The 24,584-nt window shown below is 29.5% G+C and overlaps 1 protein-coding gene across 2 annotated transcripts in view; it reads left to right on the top strand.

The window, feature by feature from the left end:
- The window catches only part of LOC126748806 (toll-like receptor 6), a 71,307-nt gene that overhangs the window by 10,936 nt on the left and 35,787 nt on the right, over nt 1-24,584 (top strand). Inside the window, exon 2 of one of the 2 annotated variants that reach the window (XM_050458272.1) lies at nt 1,987-2,607. The exons of the other annotated variant lie outside the window; for it this stretch is intronic. The gene's annotated coding sequence lies outside the window, so the exon portion shown is untranslated. Of the gene's footprint in view, nt 1-1,986; nt 2,608-24,584 lie in introns of those variants that run through there. 2 annotated transcript variants of the gene reach the window in all.

Genomic DNA, 24,584 nt, shown 5'->3' with positions numbered 1-24,584 from the left:
TGAAAATTATTTTACAAGAATATGCTAGCCAATTAGTCATTTTTCAATACTCTTTATGACACCCTTGACTGTAGATCCACTGCCAAAGAAGTTATCAGCGATTTTTGTGTTGCGACTTCTTTGATGAAAGTATTTCTTCGAACATCTAAGATATCTTTAATTCTATTGAGTTTAGTACTTTAGTACTTATTACCAATATTATTTACCGAAATATTGCCAATCGAATAAAAGTTATTTGAAGACTTTAGCTCTAGTAGATCAAAAGTTATTAACCAAAAACTGCGAGGTTGACCCAATCAGGGCCTGCTGACTTCACGTAAAATTCAAAGACCCATATCTCATAAATCATTTAGAAAATGAAAATTATTTTACACAAATTTGTTGGCCAATCACTCATTTTTTAATACTCTTTATGACACTCATGACTGTAGGTCTACTACCAAAGAAGATATCAGCGATTTTTATGTTGTAACTTCTTTGATGAAAGTATTTCTTCGAACATCTAAGATATCTTAAATTCTATTAAGTTTAGGGCTTTAGTACTTATTACCAATATTATTTAGCGAAACATTGTCAAGCGAATAAAAGTTACTTGAAGACTTTAGCTCTAGTAGATCAAAAGTTATTAACCAAAAACTGCGAGGTTGATCCAGTCAGGGCCTACTCACCTCAAATATAATTCAAAGACCCATATCTCATAAACCATTTAGAAAATAAAAATTATTTTGCAAGAATATGTTAGCCAATCACTCATTCTTCAATACTCTTTATGACACTCATGACTGTAGGTCTACTACCAAAGAAGATACCAGCGATTTTTGTGGTGTAACCTCTTTGATAAAAGTATTTCTTGGAACATCTAATATATCTTTAATTCTATTGAGTTAAAATCTTTAGTACTTATTCCCAATATTGCTTAGCGAAACATTGCCAACCGAATAAAAGTTATTTGAAGAGTTTAGCTTTAGTAGATCAAAAGTTATCAACCAAAAACTTCGAGGTTGACCTTGTAAGGGCCTGCTGACTTCAAGTAAAATTCAAAGACTCATATCTCATAAACCATTAAGAAAATAAAAATTATTTTGCACAAATACGTTAGCCAATCACTTATTCTTCAATACTCTTTATGACACTCATGACTGTAGGTCTACTACTAAAGAAGATATCAGCGATTTTTATGTTGTAACTTCTTTGATGAAAGTATTTCTTCGAACATCTAAGATATCTTTAATTCTATTGAGTTAAGGACTTTAGTACTTATTACCAACATTACTTAGCAAAACATTGCCAAGCGAATAAAAGTTACTTGAAGACTTTAGCTCTAGTAGATCAAAAGTTATTAACCAAAAACTGCGAGGTTGATCCAGTCAGGGCCTACTGACCTCAAGTATAATTCAAAGACCTATATCTCATAAACCATTTAGAAAATGAAAATTATTTTACAAGAATATATTAGCCAATCACTCATTCTTCAATACTCTTTATGATACTCATGACTGTAGGTCTACTACTAAAGAAGATACCAGCGATTTTTCTGTTGTAACCTCTTTGATAAAAGTATTTCTTGGAACACCTAAAATATCTTCAATTCTATTGAGTTTCGGGCCTTAATAGTTACTATCAATTTTATTAATCTAATCAATATCTACCAAATAAATATCATTGGAAGACTTTAGCTTCAGTAGGTCAAAAGTTATCAGTCAAAAATTCCGAGCACTGATCTGCTGACGTGAACCAAAATTCAATGCGTCATACCTTTACGAACAATTTACTCAACTCCTTTGAATTAATGAATTAAATAACCTGCTTTGAACATATGCATGAATACCTACAACTCAACTCGTAATTAAAACCGATGGTGTTGGTGACGGTGGTGTAATTTAGAGTAGATATAGTGCTTGTGTGACTTGTGATCGTATGTATACTAACAAAAAATCCAATTTTTCTAACTCAAACGCTTGATCTAATGGCTGTTGCTCTTTGCAGGAATTCAATTAAGATGTCTGCTTCTAGTGACAGTTCTGACAGCTCCAACAATGAATGGACAATGACTGAAGACCCTTTACCAAATCATAATGCCTTAGCGTTAAGAGAAATGTGGTAAAGGCCAGAAGTGTTTTTGTGGTGAAATAACTGATACTAGTGAGTTTAAAGATTTCGTTTTGTTAAAATATTACGTATACTACTAACAGAAATCTTGTTTTTGCTGTGATAAATATAAAATAATACTCTCCACTTGAAATTGAAGCCTAAAAGGAATTTTCTGAAATTAATTTGAAATTATTTGGCCCACCATTAAAGCGGAATATTTTTTTATTAAGATTTATTGTTTTAAAATAAATATTTTGCATTTTCCTGCCCCGAATGCTTATAAACATTTCTCTATTGACACTCGTTTACAATATTGAAATGCGTATAAAATATAACCGTGCATTGATTTCGGAGCCCATTAGTATAAATATGTATATTGTTTTGTAAATATTCATCGAATATTCGTACCTGTACATAAATTTCATCTGTAAAATGAAAAATTTTTATTTGTAAACTGGTTTATTGATATTTATACATACAAATATAACAAATGCATAGGAGCATTGTTTTTTTTAATTAATGAAACGAAATTGTTTCCCTTTATGTATGTATGTACTAATATACGTTTTGTAAATATTACATTTAACTTAATATAGCTGTAATTTCATCCTTTTGCAACTGTGATATATATTTAATATTATTTATGTAGTATATTTTTTAATAATTTGTTTTTTGCGTCTCGACCATTTGGTATTTGTGCTAAATGTTTCAAATCGTCTAAAGTAAAATGATAATAAATTGAATTTTTTTGTCATAAATATATAAAATTGTTTTATTTTATAACCTGTAAAAATTTCAGATTTTTAGCATCACGTTTAAAAATAAAAAATCTGATTTGTGTATCATGAGCCAAGTGCGTGGTTAAGTTAAATAATTAAAATGCTCTGTTAACAAATACTTTATTTAAAAAAAAAAAACAAACTTTATTTACCTAAAGTGTCCAAGAAGAAGTTTGCTTGGTGATCACTCACTTTGAAGTCCAGAATCTAGGAAACTAATAGGAATATTCTTATGAAATAAATAGCATGATATTCAGAGGAATATCTGTTATAAATATTATTTATGGTACAAGTCATTCTGAGCAAGAGTTGAGAAAGTATCAGGTTTCATAAGTAAAAGTGTCTAAAATGAAGGTTTGCTTCTTAAGGTAATCACTCACTTTGGAGTCCAGTATCTAGGAAACTATTAAGAATATTCTTATGAAATAAATAGCATCATATTCAGACGAATGTCTGTTATAAATATTGTTTAAGGTATTGGTCATTCTGAGCAAGAGTTGAGAAAGTATCAGGTTTCATAAGTAGTAGTGTCTAAAATGAAGGTTTGCTTCTTAAGGTGATCACTCACTTTGGAGTCCAGAATCTAGGAAACTAATGGGAATATTTTAATGAAACAAAAAGCATGATATTCAGAGGAACATCTGTTACAAATATTGGTTATAGTATAGGTCATTCTGAGCAAGAGTTGAGAAAGTATCAGGTTTCATAAGTAGTAGTGTCTAAGATGAAGGTTTGCTTCTTAAGGTGATCACTCACTTTGGAGTCCAGTATCTAGGAAACTAATAAGAATATTCTTATAAAATAAATAGCATGATATTCAGAGGAACATCAGTTACAAATATTATTTATAGTATAGATCATTCTGAGCAAGAGTTAAGAAAGTATCAGGTTTCATAAGTAGTAGTGTCTAAAATAAAGGTTTGCTTCTTAAGGTGATCACTCACTTTGGAGTCCAGTATCTAGGAAACTAATAAGAATATTCTTATCAAATAAATAGCATGATATTCAGAGGAATATCTGTTATAAATTTTGTTTATGGTATAAGTCATTTTGGGCAAGAGTTTTAAAATTATCCGACTTCATAAGTAGTGGTGTCCAAAAAGAAGATTTGTTCTTTAAGGTAATCACTCACTTTGAAGTCCAGAATCTTGAAAATTAATGGGAATATTTTCATGAAATAAAAAATGTGATATTCAGTGGACTATTTGTAACAGATATTATTTAAGGTATAAGTCAATCTGAGCAAGTGTTTTTAAAGCATCAGACTTCATAAGTAGTGGTGTTCAAGGAGAAGGTTAGCTCTTTAAGGTGTTTACTCATTTTAGGGTCAAGTATCTAGAAAACTAGTAAGAATATTCTCATGAAATAAAAAGGATGATATTCAGAGGAATGTCTGTTATAAACAGTGCTTAAGGTATAAGTCAGTTTGAGCAAGAATTTTGAAAGCATCAGACTTCATAAGTAGTGGTGTCCAAGAAGGAGGTTTGCTCTTTAAGGTGATTACTTACTTTGGAGTCCAAAATCTAATAAACTAATGAGAATATTTTCATGAAATAAAAAGCATAATATTCAGAAAAATGCTCGTTACAGATCTGAGAAAGAGTTTTGGAAATATCAGGCTACAAGGGAAAATCAAAAAGTAAAATATCGCCCAAACTAGTAAAAATTAATTACTAGCTGGAGTGCCTGAAAGAAATAAATTTTTTCCACTGGTTTTATTATTATAAGTATTATTATTATTATTATCTTAAGAATTCTTTATTTATATTATAATTTTCTCAATTTTTAATTTGGCTATTTTAAATTAAAAATTAATTAAAATTCCGCTTAAATGAAAGACAAATGATAACCAGAACAATTAATTAGTTCCACGACTGCCTGGACGAAATAAATAATTTATTTTATTGAGAATATTAATTTAATCAATATAAAATTCTTATTTAAAATCGCTAATTTAAAAATGATTTTAAATAACATATAAAAGCCCCCTTTCGAGTCCCAACCCTGTTTTTAATCTTTTTTTGTGCTATAAAAAAAATATAAATGCTAACAAATTTAATAAATTTGAAAACAAAATCGCCATTTAATTAATTTCCAGTTTATATGGGTTACGAGTTTATGTGAGTGCAACAATGCAGCACGAGCGAAACAAAATTGCCCTTTAAAAATATTATTTACCATAAAACCAAACAAATAAAATAATTTTATTCGATTAAAATTGTGAATAAAAAAATATTACTCGCGCTACTTTAGTAAATCGATAAATTTAATTGTTGCTGTCCTAAGAAGAAATTCTTAGACCAGAAAAGCGATAAAATCCACTCATTAAAGTCGAAATAAATCTCCTGCCCGGTCATTTAAATACCAAAAGGACCTAATCAAAAAAAATTTAAACATCACGAGCTGTAAAAAGCCAGTGGTAGGTGTCCCGGGACATATAAAAAACGAAACCGAACCACCATGGGGTCAGTTGTTTTTATTTTAGGTGGAACATTAAATATAAATAGAGATGCGTCCGTACAACAAAGCGTAATTTATTTTTAATGTTACAGCGTGACGGGTACAGGGAATGCCGGATGATATACAACATGCATACTCTGGGCCTGATTTTAAAAACCACCATCCATTAATATTACTTAAACTGCAATTTTATTTGAAAAATAAATATTATTATTAAGGGACCGCGCTGATTGATAGTGTTTCTTTGAAACGGGTAAATATAAACGATTTGGGCGCATAAAAATAGACTAAATAATAATTAATTGCCTTCATTAATTTAGGACGTTCAGAATGCTGATTTTATACTGACCTACTTTTAAGAATTATTTACATTATTAATATGAACAATAATTAATTAATGGGTTGCAAACGCATAACTTAAATAGATATGTTGTGCCAATATTTAGGGAATTTGAAAAAAACGGAAATATTATTATAACATAAAAAACTATTGTTTAATTTAAATGAGTATGATGTACCACTTTTTTATTTGGCTCACTTTTAACGAAATAATCATATTTAAATAAAATGTTTTTAAGATATAAAGAACCTCAAAAAATTACCCTAAAAATTACAAATTACGTTATAATATACTAAGAAGATTATGCATAACTTAAACGGGTCCGATGCACCTTTTTATATATTAGACTTATTAGTAGTAAAAATAGTGGTATCTTAGTGAAAAGTACTTTGGATAACATTAAAAAACATTCCTAAGAAAAAGAAAATTACGTTATAACATAAAACGAAAAGCTAAACCCGTGGAAATTTCAAATAAAATTTTAATACGACGGCCAAAGAAGAAAAAAGAGGAGAAGCGACCGCTGTAAGGCCGAATCCATTTCTCGTATTCAGTGGTTCTTTTTAACCCACGTGTGTTGTTTTTTTTGCGGAAAATTTGGCCTAGTTATCGAGCGCTTTTCGGTTTTAGTCGTAAAAACAAGAGTACACGTTTTAGGCCAAGGGCTATTACTTTTCCAAGTGCGGAAAGTTATTAGATTGAACATCCCCAAAGGGGTATTCGATGAGTAATCGGGTTTAAGGAGTATCATGCAATGCGAGAGGGATAAAGCATCCCTAATTTATTTTTTCAGGGTTCGAGGGAATAAAATTGGTGCCTAAGAAGGGTTATGGATAGATGTGATATGACTGGGTACAAAGTATAGTAAGGTTTAATTAAAATGAAAAATAGAACATCTATTCACAAAAAGTCAAGTTAATGAAATTCTTATTCCAGGAGTGCCTGTAAGGAACAAAATAATTTTTTTCTTATTGGAAACTTAATATTTTGGAATTTAGTAGTCAAAATTTAGGAACTATTGATTAGTGGACTAATTTGAAGAATTCTTAAGTCTTTTTTAAAGAAGTGACTAAAATCCATTCACAAAAAGTCAAGATAATGAAATTTTTATTCCAGGAGTGCCTGTAAGGAACAAAATAATTTGTCTCTTATTGGCACGTCAATATTTCAGGTTCAAATAACCAATATTTTGATTATTTAAAGATTCTCAATATTAATTTAGTCCTTTTTGAAGAAATTACTAAAGTCGATATGCTGAAAGTTACGATATTGGAATTTTATTCTAGGAGTGCCTGTAAGGAAGAAAATAATTTGTCTCTTATTGGCACGTCAACATTTCAGGTTCAAATAGTCAATATTTTGATTTTTTAAAGACTCTCAATATTAATTTAGTCCTTTTTGAAGAAATTACTAAAGTCGATATGCTGAAAGTTACGATATTGGAATTTTATTCTAGGAGTGCCTGTAAGGAAGAAAATCATTTCTCTTGTATTGGTAAGTGAATATCTTGGGTTCTGGTAATCAAATGTTTAAAATTATTGACTTGTAAACTACTTTCAAGACCTTTCTAGTTTTTTTTGAAAAAGTGTCAAAAATCCTTTCATAAAAAGTCAAGATAATGGAATTCTTATTTCAGGAGTGCCTTTAAGAAATAAAACAGTTTGTCTTTTATTGATAAATGAATATCTCGAGTTCTGATAGTCATAATTTAGAAATTATTAATTTATGGAATACTCTAAAGACCTTTTTAGTGTTTTTTGAAAAAGTGTCAAAAATCCTTTCATAAAAAGGATCAATATAGTGGAATTCTTATTCCAGGAGTGCCTGTAAGGAAAAAAATAATTTGTCTCTTATTGGCAAATGAATACCTCGGTTCCTGAGTCAAAATTTGGGACCTTAATTAATTTATGGACTACTGTAAAGACTTTTATTTTTTTCTAAAAAGGGACTTAAATGGACCTAAATTCCAGGAGTGCCTGTAAGGAATAGAATAATTTTTCTCTTATTTGAAAGTGAATATATTAGTATCTGGTAGTCAAAATTTAGGAATTGTTGATTCACGGACTACTCTGACGATTTTTTTTTTGTATTTTTTGAAGAAGTGAATTAAGTCTATTCATAAAAAGTCAAAATAATGGAATTCTTATTTCAGGAGTACCTGTAAGAAACAAAATAATTTGTCTCTTATAGGTAAGTGAATATCTTGGGGTCTGGTAGTCAAATGTTAGAAATTATTGACTTGTGAAATACTCTGAAGACCTTTCTAGACTTCCTTAAACAAAGTGACAAAAATCCTTTTATAAAAAGTCAGGATAATGGAATTTTTATTTCAGGAGTGCCTGTAAGGAACAAAACAGTTTGCCTTTTATTGATAAATAAATATCTTGAATTCTGATAGTAATAATTTAAAAATTATTAATTTATGGACTATTCTCAAGACTTTTCTAGTGTTTTTTGAAAAAGTGTCAAAAATCCTTTTATACAAAGTCAAGATAATGGAATTCTTATTCCAGGAGTGCTTGTAAGGAACAAAATAATTTGTCTCTTATTGGCAAGTAAACACCTTGAGTCCTGATAGTCAAAATTTGCGAATTATTGATTAATGGACTACTGTGAAGAATTTTTTATGTATTTTTTGAAGAAGTGATTAAAATCTATTCATAAAAAGTCAAGATAATGGAATTCTTATTTCAGGAGTGCCTGTAAGGAACAAGACAGGTTGTCTTTTATTGATAAATGAATATCTCGAGTTCTGATAGTCATAATTTAGAAATTATTAATTTATGGAATACTCTAAAAACCTTTCTGGTGTTTGTTGAAAAAGTGTCAAAAATCCTTTTATAAAAAGTCAAAATACTGGAATTTTTATTTCAGGAGTGCCTATAAGAAACAAAATAATTTGTCTCTTATTGGCAAGTGAATACCTCGGGTCCTGATAGTCAAAATTTGGGAATTATTAATTTATGGACTACTGTAAAGACTCTTTTACTCTTTTTTGAAAAAGTGACTGAAATGCATTTACAAAACGTCAAAATAATAGAGTTTTTATTCTAGGAGTGCCTGTAAGGAACAAAATAATTTGTCTCTTATTTGAAAGTGAATATATTGAGATCTGGCAATCAAAATTTAGAAATTATTCATTCACGGACTACTTTGAAGATTTTTTTACTATTTTTTTAACAAATAAATAAAATTTATCTATAAAAACTCAAGATAATGGAATTCTTGTTCCAGGAGTGCCTGTAAGGAACAAAATAATTTGTCTCTTACTGGTAACTAAATATCTTAACTCGTGGTAGTCAAATGTTGTAAATTATTGATCTATAGATTACTTTAAAGACTATTTTAGTCTTATTTGAAAAAGTTACCAAAATTCATTGATAAAAAGTCAACATAATTGAGTTCTTATTCCAGGAGTGCTTGTAAGGGCCAAAAACCTTTTCTTTTATTCATTCATTATTCAAGTGAATATCTTGACTTCTAATAGTCAAAATATAGAATTTATTGATATATGAATGCAGAGTAATTTTTTAAAAAAGCGACATAAATCTATTCACAAAAATCAAGATAATAGAGTTTTCCAAAAAATAGTTGCTTGAGTGGATTTATTTAAAGTATACTTGCCGTCTGCTATTATTTACCTTGCCGTCTATGCCAGGAGTTTCAATTTCCAGGGCGAATTTTTGATTTTTAAAAATTAATTAAGAAAAAACTGAAATAGATGTTTAATGAATTTATAAGAACAAACTCTATTCAGATTTTTAAATTTCTAACTTCGTTATTTTCAGAGATATGATCATTCTATCCATCAATTTTTTTTTTTAGTTCCAAGGTAAAAACCTCAATTTTTCTGAATTTTTAGAAGAAACGCTGAAATAGGTATTTGATTAATTTGTAAGAAGCAATCGTATTTTTATTTAATATTTTTTAACTTCGTTATTTTCAGAGATATAATCATTTTGCCCCTAGAATTATTTTTTTTTTAATTCCAAGTTAAATATCTCTATTTTTCAGAATTCTTCGAAGAAACGCTAAAATAGGTATCTGATGAATTTGTGAGGAGAAATAGGGTTCCAAATTTTAAATTTCAAACTTCGTTATTTTCAGAGATCTGAGCATACTCTCCTGGACTTTAATTTTTTTTTGCTAAATTTTAAATTCCAAGGTCCATATCTCAATTTTTCAGAATATTTGGAAGAAATGATGAATTAGGCATCTCATTAATTTGTAAGGAGAAATCGTGTTTTAATTTTCAATTTTTCAAAGTTATAAGCATTTTGAGCCTAGAATTTTACATTTTATATTCCAAGTCAATTATCTCTACTTTTAGAATATTCAAAAAAAAAACGCTAAAATAGGTATTTAATAAATTTATAAGGAGAAACGATGTTCCAATTTTCAAATTTCCAGCTTTGTTATTTTCAGTGATATGAACAATTTGTTCTTTGAATTTTCGATGTTTTTTATTTAAATTGAACTCCTAAGGCTTGAATGCTGTGTACCTCATGAACAGTTGCTCATAGACCTTATGCGCTTTTAAGATATATATACAAAAAATTAATTGGGGCATAAATCAATTTTTTTACTTTGACGCCTCATAACTCAAGAACTGTTACTGAGATAAGACATTTTGTTAAACAACTATTGCGGTATTGTTAATATGCCTAAAATTTCAATCGCTCACCCCTTTGGCGTCTCAATGGAGAATATATGGACAATTAAATGGCGCCTCCATAGTCGTCCCCACTACGCGCCCTGTCTTTTATCGTTTTCATCCTGTCGAACAACAAGGAAAGTTTTTTTACTGGTTTATAGAATACTGGCCGAAGAAGGGAAAAATAAAGGGAGGGCGAATTCTTTTTGTCAGAAAGTCGACACGCCACTTTCGGGATGAAAAGGGATACAACGACGTGTATAAATCAAGATTTATTCGATAGTGGGGCCACGGATATAAACTGGGGGATGACTAGGTTGTTTGTCATGTTTTCCTACGTCTTTTTGACGACTTTCGAAATATCGGGTCGATTTTATCGCGCCATATTATAACTACATTGACTCCTAAACCTGTTATAATTTTTTTTTGTGTTGCCAAAAGAAGACACAACTAAATTAAAAGTAGTTCCACGGGAGTTGTTTTAATAAAGTGCTAAAGTTTCTAAGAAGTTACATAGAAAATTCCCTATCGGGAAACTTCTTCGGTAAACAGAATCGATACACATACATATTATATCTAAGCCCCCTTTTTCTTTTATGTTCAGTTTCTGTTAGAGACAGACATAATAATGTCCTGTAGCTTCGCGCCCTTTTGCCGCAGCACGAAAGAATTATGTCGGAAACTCAATAACGCGAATGGGGCAACGGGAAACTTTAGGAAAAATTATGGGATCTCCGATTGGAAGTGCCTTTGTTTTATCTGTGGGAAATGTAGATTTTTACGGTTTCTGGGGAAAAAAGATTTTTATTGGATTAAAATATTTTATGGCAATAGGGGTGGGTTTGATATAAAACTTTAATATTCAATTATTATTTTTTTTTTAGTGTTGATGGCTTATGATACTGTCGAGAGTCGCTTTTCTGAAATTTGTTATATTTAAAAAAAATTGTTTTACCTTACTTGAGATTTTCTCTATAATCCCAAAATCAATAATCTTTTCTACATTTTTTTTCCAAGAAAATCAATTAGGCAATTTTCGATTTTACTATAAAAACACTCTTTGGAAAATATCCAATCATTTATGAACCATAAAAAATATTAAGGCTAAGATATGACATAAATAAAATAGATCGGTGCATCATATCCATTAAAGTTATGCATCTGACTTATTTTATAATTTAAAGTGAGTTTTAATAATCAAATTTTGCGATAGGAAACCTAAAAATTAGTTGAACGTTCGAGAATTTTTGAGCATATATAAAACGGGCCCGAAAAAACTAAAATAAACGACATTAATACGCTAAAAAACCTGAAAAGTGAGGGCAAACAAACAATGGGGCCATTATAGAAATGCTGTTGATCGTATTAATAATATACTTAACAATAAACCAAATTGTTGTATTGTGTATAACGGAACATTGGAAAATAATGGATTAACTTAAATTTTCAGCACTAGATAACTTTATCTTAGGTGCATGTTTCTATCGTGAAAAGAGAAAACATGAGGGTAGTGCTGATAAATAAATTATCAATTGTAAATAATATTGAATGTGCTGCTATAGACTGCAATAATACTTATTAATTTTTAATATATATAGACCACCAACAAAATACATGAACATATTCATCTTTTTTCTTTTCATTATTGTCATTAAGTTATGTCATCATGTCATTAAGTCCCTTTACAAAAAAAGGCGATTAAAACTTAATTGAAACTGCAGTGTCCAAAGACTGTCACATTTTTTAAATCAATTGACCCATCAGTATACTTTAAATAAATCCACTCAAGCAACTGTTTTTTGAAGAACTCTATTATCTTAATTTTTGTGAAAAGATTTAAGTCGCTTTTTTAAAAAATGCTAAAAGAGTCTTCAGAGTAATTCATATATCAATAATTTCTATATTTTGGCTATTAGAAGCCAAGATATTTATTTGTGAATAAAAGAAAAGGTTTTTGGCTCTTACAGGCACTCCTGGAATAAGAAGTCAATTATGTTGACTTTTTGTGAATGAATTTTGGTAACTTTTTCAAATAAGACTAAAATAGTCTTTAAAGTAGTCTATAGATCAATAATTTACAACATTTGACTACCAGATCCCAATATATTCACTTTCAAATAAGAGAGAAATTATTTTGTTCCTTACAGGCACTCCTGGAATGAAAACTCTATTATTTTGACGTTTTGTGAATGCCATTTAGTCACTTTTTCAAAAAAGAGTAAAAGAGTCTTCACGGTAATCCATCAATCAATAATTCCCAAATTATGACTATCAGGACCCGAGGTATTCATTTGCCAATAAGAGACAAATTATTTTGTTCCTTACAGGCACTTCTGGAATAAGAGTTCCATTATGTTGACTTTTTATGAATGGATTTTAGTCACTTCTTCAAAAAATACAAAAAAAAATTCTTCAGAGTAGTCCGTGAATCAATAATTTCTAAATTTTGATTACCAGATCCCAATATATTCACTTTCAAATAAGAGACAAATTATTTTGTTCCTTACAGGCACTCCTGGAATAAAAACTTTATTATTTTGATGTTTTGTAAATGCATTTTAGTCTTTTTTCAAAAAATTCTTAAAAACTCTTCAGAGTAGTCCATAAATCAATAATTCCCAAATTTTGACTATCAGGACCCGAGGTATTCACTTGCCAATAAGAGACAAATATTTGGTTGCTTATAGGCATTCCTGAAATAAGAATTCCATTATTTTGACTTTTTATAAAAGGATTTTTGACACTTTCTCAAAAAAATATAAAAAAAATTCTTCAAAGTAGTCCATAAATTAATAGTTTCTAAATTATGACTATCAGATCTCGAGATATTCATTTGTCAATAAAAGACAAACTGTTTTATTGCTTAAAAGCACTGCTGAAATAAGAATTCCATTATCTTGACTTTTTATAAAAGGATTTTTGACACTTTTTCAAAAAAGACTAGAAAGGTCTTTAGAGAAGTCCACAAATCAATAATTTCAAACATTTGATTACCAGAACCCAAGATATTCACTTACCAATAAGAGAGAAATTATTTTGTTCCTTACAGGCACTCCTAGAATAAAATTCCAATATCTTAATTTTCAGTATATTGACTTTGGTATTTTTTTCAAAAAAGACTAAATTAATATTAAGAGTCTTTAAAAAATCAAAATATTGACTATTTGAACCTGAAATATTGACGTGCCAATAAGAGACAAATTATTTTGTTCCTTGCAGGCACTCCTGAAATAAAAATTTCATTATCTTGACTTTTTGTGAATGGATTTTAGTCACTTCTTTAAAAAAGACTTAAGAATTCTTTAAGTTAGTCCACTAATCAATAGTTCCTAAATTTTGACTACTAAATTCCAAAATATTAAGTTTCCAATAAGAAAAAAATTATTTTGTTTCTTACAGGCACTCCTGGAATAAGAATTTCATTAACTTGACTTTTTGTGAATAGATGTTCTATTTTTCATTTCAATTAAACATTACTATACTTTGTAATTTCTGTACCCAGCCATATCACATCTATCCATAGCCCTTCTTAGGCACCAATTTTATTCCCTCGAACCCCAAAAAAATAAATTAGGGATGCTTTATCCCTCTCGCATTGCATGATACTCCTTAAACCCGATTACTCATCGAATACCCCTTTGGGGATGTTCAATCTAATAACTTTCCGCACTTGGGAAAGTAATAGCCCTTGGCCTAAAACGTGTACTCTTGTTTTTACGACTAAAGCCGAAAAGCGCTCGATAACTAAGCCAAATTTTCCGCAAAAAAAACACAAGTGGGTTAAAGAGAACCACTGAATACGAAAAATGGATTCGGCCTTACAGCGGTCGCTATATATTTTGAAATATTGGCCTTGGACGTTAAAATTAAAAAAAAAAAATAAAGACAGGGCGCTCATATCTCTAAAACTAAATAAGTTACAAATTTTAAAATTGGAACACAGTTTTTCCTTATAAATTCATTAAATATTGAAATTTTGAAAAATGGAGATATTAAACCTTGCATGTCAAAATTGAAAATAATTCGAAATTCCAGGGTCAAAATTCTCATATTTTTGGAAATAACGACGTTACAAAGTTGAAAATTGAAACACAGCTTCTCCTTATAAATTCATTAGGCACCTGTTTCTGTATATTTTTCAAAAATTACAAAAAAAAGAGATATTGGCCTTCGGAATTTAAAAAATAACCAAAATACTAGGCACACAGTGCTCATATCTCTAAAAATAACAAAATTACACATTTGACAATTAAAACATAATTTCTTCTTATTAATTCATTAAATACGTATCTTAGAGTTTTTTCCAAAAATTCGGACCTTGCAGGTTAAAATTAATAATAAATTAAAATTCCAGTAATAAAATGCTCATATCTCTAAAAATAATAACGTTACAAATTCAAAAATTGAAATACAGTTTTTCCTTATAAATTTATTATTAGACACCCACTTCTGTATTTTTTCAAAAATTTTGGAAAATAGAGATATCGGTCTTGGAATTTAAAACCTTAAACAAAAATTAATTCTAGGGATAGAATGCTCATATCTCTGGAAATAACAAAGTAAGAGATTTTGAAATTAGAACATCGATTTTTTAAGTTTTTGCTAAGAAGATTTGAAAGGACTCTAATAAGGAACCTATTAAGTATTGTTGTCCAAAAACACTCTTTGCACTTCAAGGTGACCAGTCACTTCAAACCCCAAAATCTCAATAACTACTTGGAATATTCTCATAAAATAAAAAGCTAAATATTTAAAATAATATTCTCTAAAAATAGTGGTAAATAATCAAACCAGTTTAAACAAGAATTCTTAAGATATTAGCCCTTTTATGTAGTGCTATCCAAGGATACTGTTTAATCCACAGTCATCATTCACTTTAAAGGGCAATATCTTGAAAACTAATTAGAATATTTTAATGAACTAAAAAGCAGAATATTTAGGATAATATTTAAAAAAAAATGTTTAATGTCCAAACTAGTTCAAACAAAAATTCTTAAGATATCAGCCTTTTTAGGCTTTGTTGTCCAAAAACAATCTTTGAACCACAAAGTGACCATTCAAACATTTCTTGTAATATTTTTATAATGCCAATTTATTTTTTTGTATATATATCAATAGAGTCAATAAAGTCTTTATACAATTAATGACAAGGATAATTTTTCTTGTCAGATCAACTATTCAAAAATAAAATGAAGTATTTGTCTGCTCTTAAGAACATCGGACATAATGAACGAGTCCTTAAGTACCTTTCAAAAATCAGGTAATTAAATTTCAACCGACTCGCCCCCGTCCCTGGACAAAACAAACTTTAATCTCTCAACCCTCAACGAGCTGTATCGAGGGGTGGAAAATGAAAAGCGGTTTTGTACTCGGCGCTGTATTGCGCGTTCTGTATACTTTATACGTCAGCTGTCTAACTGCGACTTCAGAGGTGTTTGGCAACATGTTTTGTGCCGACAATCGCTGTTTCATATAAACGGATTATCATTGGCTATTGTAAGTTTTGGACAATGATGAGGGGGATGGTTGGGGTTATTGTGTTTTGTAAAGACCAAAGGGTTGTTTCAGTGAAACATTCGTTTTTATTGGCGTGATTGAACTGCCGAGGGCATTTTATATTAACTTAAGCAGGTTTAAATGTTTATTTAAGCCAGACGGTTTTAATTTGGGTTTTTTACTGGGGGACGACTTTTTTTTTTAAAGTATAAACGTAAGTTTATTTTTTGTATAGCCAAAGAATTAAAGTTCCATTACAGAAAATCATATTTGAATTCCCATCGACGGTCGTTCGTTTCCCCTTCATCTCCTTAAGCAAACATGTCGATCCATCCTAACTAACCGAGACCACTTCAACAGTCCGAAAATATTTCCGATCGTCAGGCAGGGTACGTATTTACCCACCACTCGAAACTTTTGAGCATCTGAGTGTTATGTATTCACTATAAGAGAAGAAAAATGTCAACCGATATTTATTCGTATGCTGCTTTTGTTAAAGAGCAAGTTTGCGGTGGAACGGAGGGTGCTTGAACAGCGGCGTCCATCTACCGGGTGTTCAAACAACCACAAGTAATTTATGCACAAGGTCTTCTTGAAAATCCCATTATCATTTATATCAATAAAAATCATATAGTGCGTTAAAAGTCAGTTAAAATTGCTTTTTAAATTTTATTCGATATTCTTGGGTATTGTAAGTAAGTAAACCGCAGGACCAGCGCCGTTCCTGAAGCCCAAAGCGGAAACGGAAACAGACCGCGTGTCGCCGGCACCATGTCGACATTTCACATCGATCGTTCAGTTTTGTTAAGGGAAAAATCCGATTATTTGTGTGGATATTTCGGTTGAACTAGCAGCAACGATTTAATTGACTTAAAGTTAAATTCATAGCTTCTAGATAGTTAAGGCAATGCTTTGTTAAAGGCGGATCTCAAAGAATAGTCTTGTTTGTCAAGGATGCCAAAAGGTTAATGGAAAATAAAAACAAAATAGGATTTTTATTACAGGAGAGCATGTTTTACCACAAAAATTTCAACAAAAAAACCTTTTTTTCTATTAAGACTCTTTCTTAAAATGGAAAGTGGAATAACTAAGTAACTTGTAAATAGTGACCATTTTTTTAATTTCTTATAGGCAGTTACTAATACCTGTTACATATTTAATTTAATTGGAAAATTTTTAATAAAACACCGAAATATTCATCATATAAAATTTCGGAATTTGCATAACTTAAATGTACGTGATACAAACTTATTTAATAATTAATTAATATTTATTAACTCTGATTTGTTTAACTGCCTGGAATTTCTTTGTGAATTGCCTGAAAGCATTAATTTCATAAAAATACCTAAAATATTGATGCAAAAAATACCTAAAGGTACATATAATCGATAAGTAAAATATTATTTGAAGAATCGGTAAATCACGTATATAAAAAAAACATTAGTTGGCATAACCTTAATGGATGTGGTCACCACTTATTTAATAATTAAATAAAAATTGATGTTTATTCAATCAGATTTTTTTAATCATGTCAATTGCTTGGTATAGTTATAGAGTGCCTAGATGTAACAAAACATTTTTTTAAATGACATGAATAAAACACGTAAATATATATAAAACGTTAGTATTTGCATAACTTAAATGAATGCAATGCACACTTATTTAATAATGTATTAGGGAATTTTAACAATGGAATTTGTAAACCTTTAAACAGTGACCAATTTTTTTATTTCTTCTTGGCAATTAAAGGTATTTAGTAATACCTATTATATGTATAATTTAACTGAAAAATTCTCTATAAAACACTGAAATATTCATCTCATAAAATTTTGAAATTTACATAAATTAAATATACGTGATACAGACTTATTCAATCATTAAATAAAAAATTATATTTACTATTACTGCCTGGAATATCTTTGTAGATTGCCTGACAGTAATAAACATTTTTGTGAAAATGCTTTAAATCTTGATGCAGAAAATGCCTAATAATACATATAATCGATAAGTAAAATATCAATTGAGGAATCACGTTAATAAAAAAACATTAGTATTGGCATAACCTTAATGGATGTGATAACCACTTATTTAATAATAAAATAAAAATTAATATTTATTCCATCAGATTTTTTTAATCATGTCAACTCCTTGGCATAGTAATAGAATGCCTAGATGTAACAAAACATTTTTTTTAAAATGACATGAATAAAACACGTAAATATATATAAAACTTTAGTATTTGCATAACTTAAATGGACGCGATGCTCACTTAATAACTAGCTATCATAAAGCAATTCGACTGCCTGGAAGTAACTAAAAAATTCCTTAAAATAGCTTTAAATCGTAAAACATATATATTGATGTCATAAGTACGTGCATAACTTAAATGCACACTTATTTAATAATGTATTAGGGAATTTTTTCAAAGGAATAACTAAGTAATTTGTAAACCCTTAAACAGTGACCAATTTTTAAATTTCCTATAGGCAGTTAAAGGTATTTACCAATACCTTTTATATACCTAATTAAATTGAAAAATTGTCAATAAAACACTTAAAGATTAATCCTCCTTTACTTCGGAGTCCTTTATTAATTGAATGGAAATTGATATTTACTGTATGAGAGTCCCTGGAAGTAACGACATTATTTTTAAAATGACTTCAGTATTTGCATAACTTAAATGGACACGATGCTCACTTAATAACTAACCAACAAAAAGCAATTCAATTGCCTGGAAGTAACTAAAAAATTCCTTAAATCTAAGTTAAACGTATATATTGATGTCAATGGTTTGTGCATAACATAAATGGAAGCGATGCTTACTTATTAATTAATTCTTTAGATATAAAAAGACTTTATATAAAGATTTCCGAATAAAAACACGTATATATTGATATATTAAATCTGTACGTTCAGTGACTCTATCCTCCTTTAAAGCCGATAAAAAGGCATAAAAATATAACAAGGAGAACGCTTTAAAATAATATTAAAATGCCAAGGAAAAGGTCTTATAAAAACAAACCTCGATGCATACAAAATTCATCCACTTATACTGCAATACACGAAATTGAATAACAGTGTGTCGTGTAGCTGAGCCAAACTGCATAGCTAAACTACCCGTTTTATTATTCATACCGTGTCAGCTTGCTTTCTTTTCTCTATCATTTATTTTACAAGAGAAGTAAGACTATAGACATTCCGTATTCCGGGCGGAAAACAAAAATTATTATATACAAAGCCATGGAAGAATTGAAATTCAAATTTTATGCCGTTGCAGCCCTCTTTTGGTTTGATGGCTACGGTCTTGGAAAGGGTGGACAGGATGTCTAAAATGCTAAACGGTCGAGAGGGAAGGAATTGAAATAATATTTATGTTCGTTTTTTTTTCTTTCTTGCGGATTTTCATCAAGGATAATCTTTTATCAGTTTATTTGTTTGTGCCGCAAAAATACCACAGATGTCCAAATAAGTAGTAATCCAACCGTTTTTATCCGAAGGAAATGAATAGATTTCGTTTTTTCCTCCACTGACTCCCATAATAATACACGATAGAAATGTCACCAAGGGTCGGGTCTTTCTGTCAGCCCTCTGATGGCAAAAACTACCTATTAAGTTCACCGTCGTCTTAAATTTCAATGTCCCCAGGTCCTTTTATTGTCCTTTTATTTCTGAACTACCGTTTTGAGTGACAGAGCCATACGACAACGACCGGTCTGTCTTTTGTGTAGATTTTTAAAAAGCAAACTGAGTCTCAAAGGGATGATTCGAATAGTGTAATCACATATTTTTTTTTTCATGGGTCGATATGAAAGGAGGGGTTATTTAAACGATTTACTACCCTAGGGCCTTAGTTTAGATGAATAAATTACAGAATTTTTTTTAGTCAATACATAGTTGTTTATATGCGAAAATTAATGTGGTTACTCGTTTTCGTCCAGGCTCTTGAAATTAATCTATTGTTAGTGGAAATAGGACTAAGTTAGTTTGCTGCAATAATTAAAATTAATATTATTAAGCACTCAAGTAATATTTTGTTAATTATTAAGTAGGTGCGTATCGCGCCCATTTAAGTTATGCAAATTTTAAAGTCGTTTTAAGTACATTTTTTCATACGTCCAGGCACTTCATAAACGTATTGCAGACAGTTCAACTGCGTACAAAAAATCTAATTAAGTAAACATCAGTTTCTATTTAATTATTGAGTAAGTGCGTATCGCATCCATTTAAGTTATGCAAATATTGAAACTTTTTTAAATAATTTATTCCAGTGAAAAAGTTTCCTGGTACATTGTTAAGTAGGTGTGAATTGGGTTGATTTAAGTTATGCAAATTTTAAGTCTCATGATATTGGTGTTTTACTGGATTTTTTCATACGTCCAGGCACTTCACAAACGTATTCCAGACACTTCAAATGCGTGAAAAAATCTGATTAAGTAAACATCAATTTCTATTTAATTATTGAGTAAGTGCGTATCGCATCCATTTAAGTTATGCAAATATTGAAACTTTTTTTAGCAATTTATTCTATTAAAAAATTTCCCTGGTACATTATTAAACAGGTGTGAATCGTGTTCACTTGAGTTATGCAAATTTTAAGTCTCATGATATTGGTGTTTTACTGGATTTTTAAATACATTTTTTCATACGTCCAGGCACTTCATATTCCAGACAGTTCAAATTTGTGAGAAAAATCTGATTAGGTAAATATCAATTTCAATTTAATTATTGAGTAAGTGCGTATCGCATCCATTTAAGTTATGCAAATATCGAAACTTTTTTTAACAATTTATTTTAATTAAAAAGTTCTCTGGTACATTATTAAACAGGTGTGGATCGCGTTCATTTAAGTTATGCAAATTTTAAGCTCATGATATTGGTGTTTTACTGGATTTTTAAATACATTTTTTCATACGTCCAGGCACTTCATTAACGTATTCCAGACAGTTCAAGTGCGTACAAAAAATCTAATTAAGTAAACATCCATTTTTATTTAATTATTGAGTAAGTGCGTATCGCATCCATTTAAGTTATGCAAATATCGAAACTTGTTTAATAATTTATTCCAGTGAAAAAGTTCCTTGGTACATTATTAAACAGGTGTGAATCGCGTTCATTTAAGTTATGGAAATTTTAAGTCTCATGATATTGGTGTTTTACTGGATTTTTTCATACGTCCAGGCACTTCATAAACGTATTCCAGACACTTCAAATGTGTGAAAAAAATCTGATTAAGTAAACATCAATTTCTATTTAATTATTGAGTAAGTGCGTATCGCGTCCATTTAAGTTATGCAAATACGTAATTTAGAACCTAATAGGAAATGCGATATGACACATAAGTACATTAAATAATTTAACAAAAAACAGCCCTTCGGTAACGAAGTGTTTAACACCAGACGTAGCATAAACACATAAAGCGCATCAAAGGGCTCTAAAGTCTATAACACTGAGAACCACCCCCGGGGTTATTTTCAAAGTTCATCCTTTCCTGCTTCCCTGGACCCTGTGAGATATAATGCCGTTCGCTTTGTCTGACCGGTAGGGATTTTAGTTTGTAAGATCGTAAGTTCAAAATTCATTGTATGTGAAGCGTTGAATTGCTCTTATAACAAACCTAGTTAGGTCAAATCTTTAATGAAGAAATTGCGTTGTTTTTGAGAGATAAACCGACTTATGGTGCATAACTTGAATGGCTATGACGAAGTAAATTTTTAATTATTAAATATTTTGTCACAGTCCAGGTTTATATGAAATAAAGCAAGATAAACCTTCTCGTGGTGCATAATTTTAATGGTTATGATAAACTTTTTCCTGAATATTGTATTAAAATTAAATTTTATAAAATCTCTTATGTGAACCAGACTAACTTATGGCAAACCCTTAAGAAAGAATGTGGTGCATAACTTTAATGGCTATGAGGAACATATTATTAAAATATAATAAGCAAATTTATATTTATTTCATATCCTGTAGCAGTCCAACAACGACTGATTTTATATGAAATAAATCAAGATCACTCATTCATGGTGCACAATTTTAATGGATATGACGCCCATTTTTTTAAGTTCATTAGGAATTACACCTCTAAACTAAAATATGAGAAAGTTTTTCATGAATTCTTACGTTGATGCATAACTTTAATGGTAATTTAGGCTATAAATTAGCTTTTTTCTAAAACTCCTATTTGTAATCCACCGAAATGCTTTTCCGGACTATCCATTTTAAGAATCAGTACAGGTATGTTGTTATTCATGGCATATTAACCGTACCACGGGTAACCGCGGGCCCTTTGAGCCCAAAAACCGAAACCCTTGATACCAAAGGACATTTCCAGGGATACGACTTACTTGCCTTTGTGCAACGATTTGCTCGAGTTCGCCTCGTCGGATATTGCAAATTGACTGATTGTCCTGTATGGGATGAAACGGTATAGGGTCTAAATCCTGGACAGGGATGGACTTTACATCTTGTTTACATTCCAAAAATAAACGTGCTTCGAAGCCACTTAAATTATGCATAGATGCTTGAGCTAAACATGGCCCAGAGTGCACTGAATAAATGATTGAAAAGTAATTTTTTTGTAACCCATGTCCAGTCCAGCCCTGTCCAACACTAGTTACACCGACAGACAGAATAGAGACGCTTCATATTTTTACCTGAGTTTTGGCGTAGTATGAGACAGCTGACGTGATTGCGGCCAATGCTTTGTTACCTCTTGAATTCGCTACCTTGACATTTATATTTTCGTTTTTTTATTTTATGTTTATCCTAATATAAGATCTCTTGCGTGACGCTTTATGTAATACATCGCGTAAAGGTGTTTTATTATTTTGGAAGGCGATAATTATTTTATCACGTTACGTGTCTTAATTATATGAAATCAAGGTGTCAGAAGAGATTCTTATCAGATTAAATAATAACATGCAATTGCTCTGGCAGGTGAATATCGGCCCTTACTCATCCCACATTTTTTATGGAACAATTTTATAATAAAAAAATAAACCAATGATAAATAAATTTCGTGTACACTTGATGAATAAAAAAATACAACCGAAAATAGAAAACTTGATTGCCGTGTCAATACCAGCCTGGAATTTATGACAAACAAAACGCAAATTTAAAAATTAAAAATACCCATTCGAAATCGTGTATCATGTACGTGCAAACTAAATGTTTTTTATTTATGCTGCTTATTTTATTATTTAACTGTTTATGGAATTATAAATATCGCTTTCGTAAGCATTTATGCCCTTAAGTCTCTGAAGTTGATCAATTAATGATGTAATAATAACAGTTACTTATTAAAAAATAAATGAAAATTATCATTATTATATCCATAAAAATTATGCTACGGTGTTTATATTAAAATAAAAATATTATTATCATATGTGAGTAAAATAAATGTGTCCCTATAATTTGCAATATAACCACCCTTAGTGGTTAACAAGGTTTTTTGCTAAAAAAAATAAATAAAAATATTTCTATCGAATGCAGTTAAGTTATGCACTATATATTACGATTATAAGAAATTATGTATTATTTGTATTTAAAAAAAATTATAATATATTAAAAATTATCATATTTTAGTAAGAAATTTAAAAGTATTGTTATCATGTCCTATTAAGTTATGCACAGGTGCTTAAAATAACTTAATAATTTTTCGTTCAAAAAATTATTACTATCATACCTATTTAAGTTCTGTACAAATTAAAACAAAAATCAGAATTAATTGAACATTCACGTTTCTGCAAAACATTTAAAATAAATTGGAATATATTATTAAAACCGCTATTTTTAACACGAAACCACCCTTGTATTTAAATTGCAATCTAACCACTTTAGTGTGGTATAGGATAACAATTGAAATTATTTTTAAAATTACAAAAGTTCATCATATCCGTTTAAGTTATGCACAGATACTAAAAACAAAAGTGAATAACAATTATACATAATTGAATAACATAATATGGCCCTAGAAAAAATAAATTAACAATATACTTACCTCTAGTGTGGTATATTTAGTGGAATTAGGCATAATATTATTGCCATATCTAATTAAATTATGCACCATATAACAAGATATGTTAATAATTTTTTTTTTTAATTGTCAACCAAATGTTTTATAACATGAAAATGACCAGTTTATATTAATTTTTTTTTGCAAATGTTACCTTTTTATTAAATTATAAGTGTCGTTATCGTAGACATTTAAATTATGCATTTAAATCTCTAAAGATGAATATTTAATAGGTTAATAATTACAGTGATTTACTAAAAAAATATATGAAAATTATTGTAATATTTTCCACATCAAAAAAAAACAAAAAAGTTCATCATATCCATTTAAGTTATGCACAGGCATATATATGACCTCTAGTGTGGTAAATTTAGTGGAGTTAGGCATATCATCACCATATCCATTTAAATTATGCACAAGTACTAAAACTAAAAAACCATATAACAAAGTATATTATAATTTTTTTTTATTCTAATACCAAACCATTTAGCGTTGTTTAAACACTAAGAATCACATTCTAAATTGTACATCATATACGTGTCAACTAAATGTTTTAAAACATGAAAATGACCAGTTTATTTTAATTTTTCAAATTTTTTTTGCAAATATTACCTTATTTTGAGACATTTACCTTTATACTATATTATAAATGTCGTTATCGTAGGCATTTAAATTATGCATTTATACTTAACTTACATTTTACTTAAAAATTATATGAAAATTATTATCATAATATCCACATAAGTA

This window comes from Anthonomus grandis, chromosome 22, assembly GCF_022605725.1.
Source record: "Anthonomus grandis grandis chromosome 22, icAntGran1.3, whole genome shotgun sequence".
Classification (NCBI taxonomy): Eukaryota; Metazoa; Arthropoda; class Insecta; order Coleoptera; family Curculionidae; genus Anthonomus; species Anthonomus grandis.
Note: the sequence above shows the minus strand (reverse complement) of the source record. Positions and strands in the feature narration are given on the sequence as shown.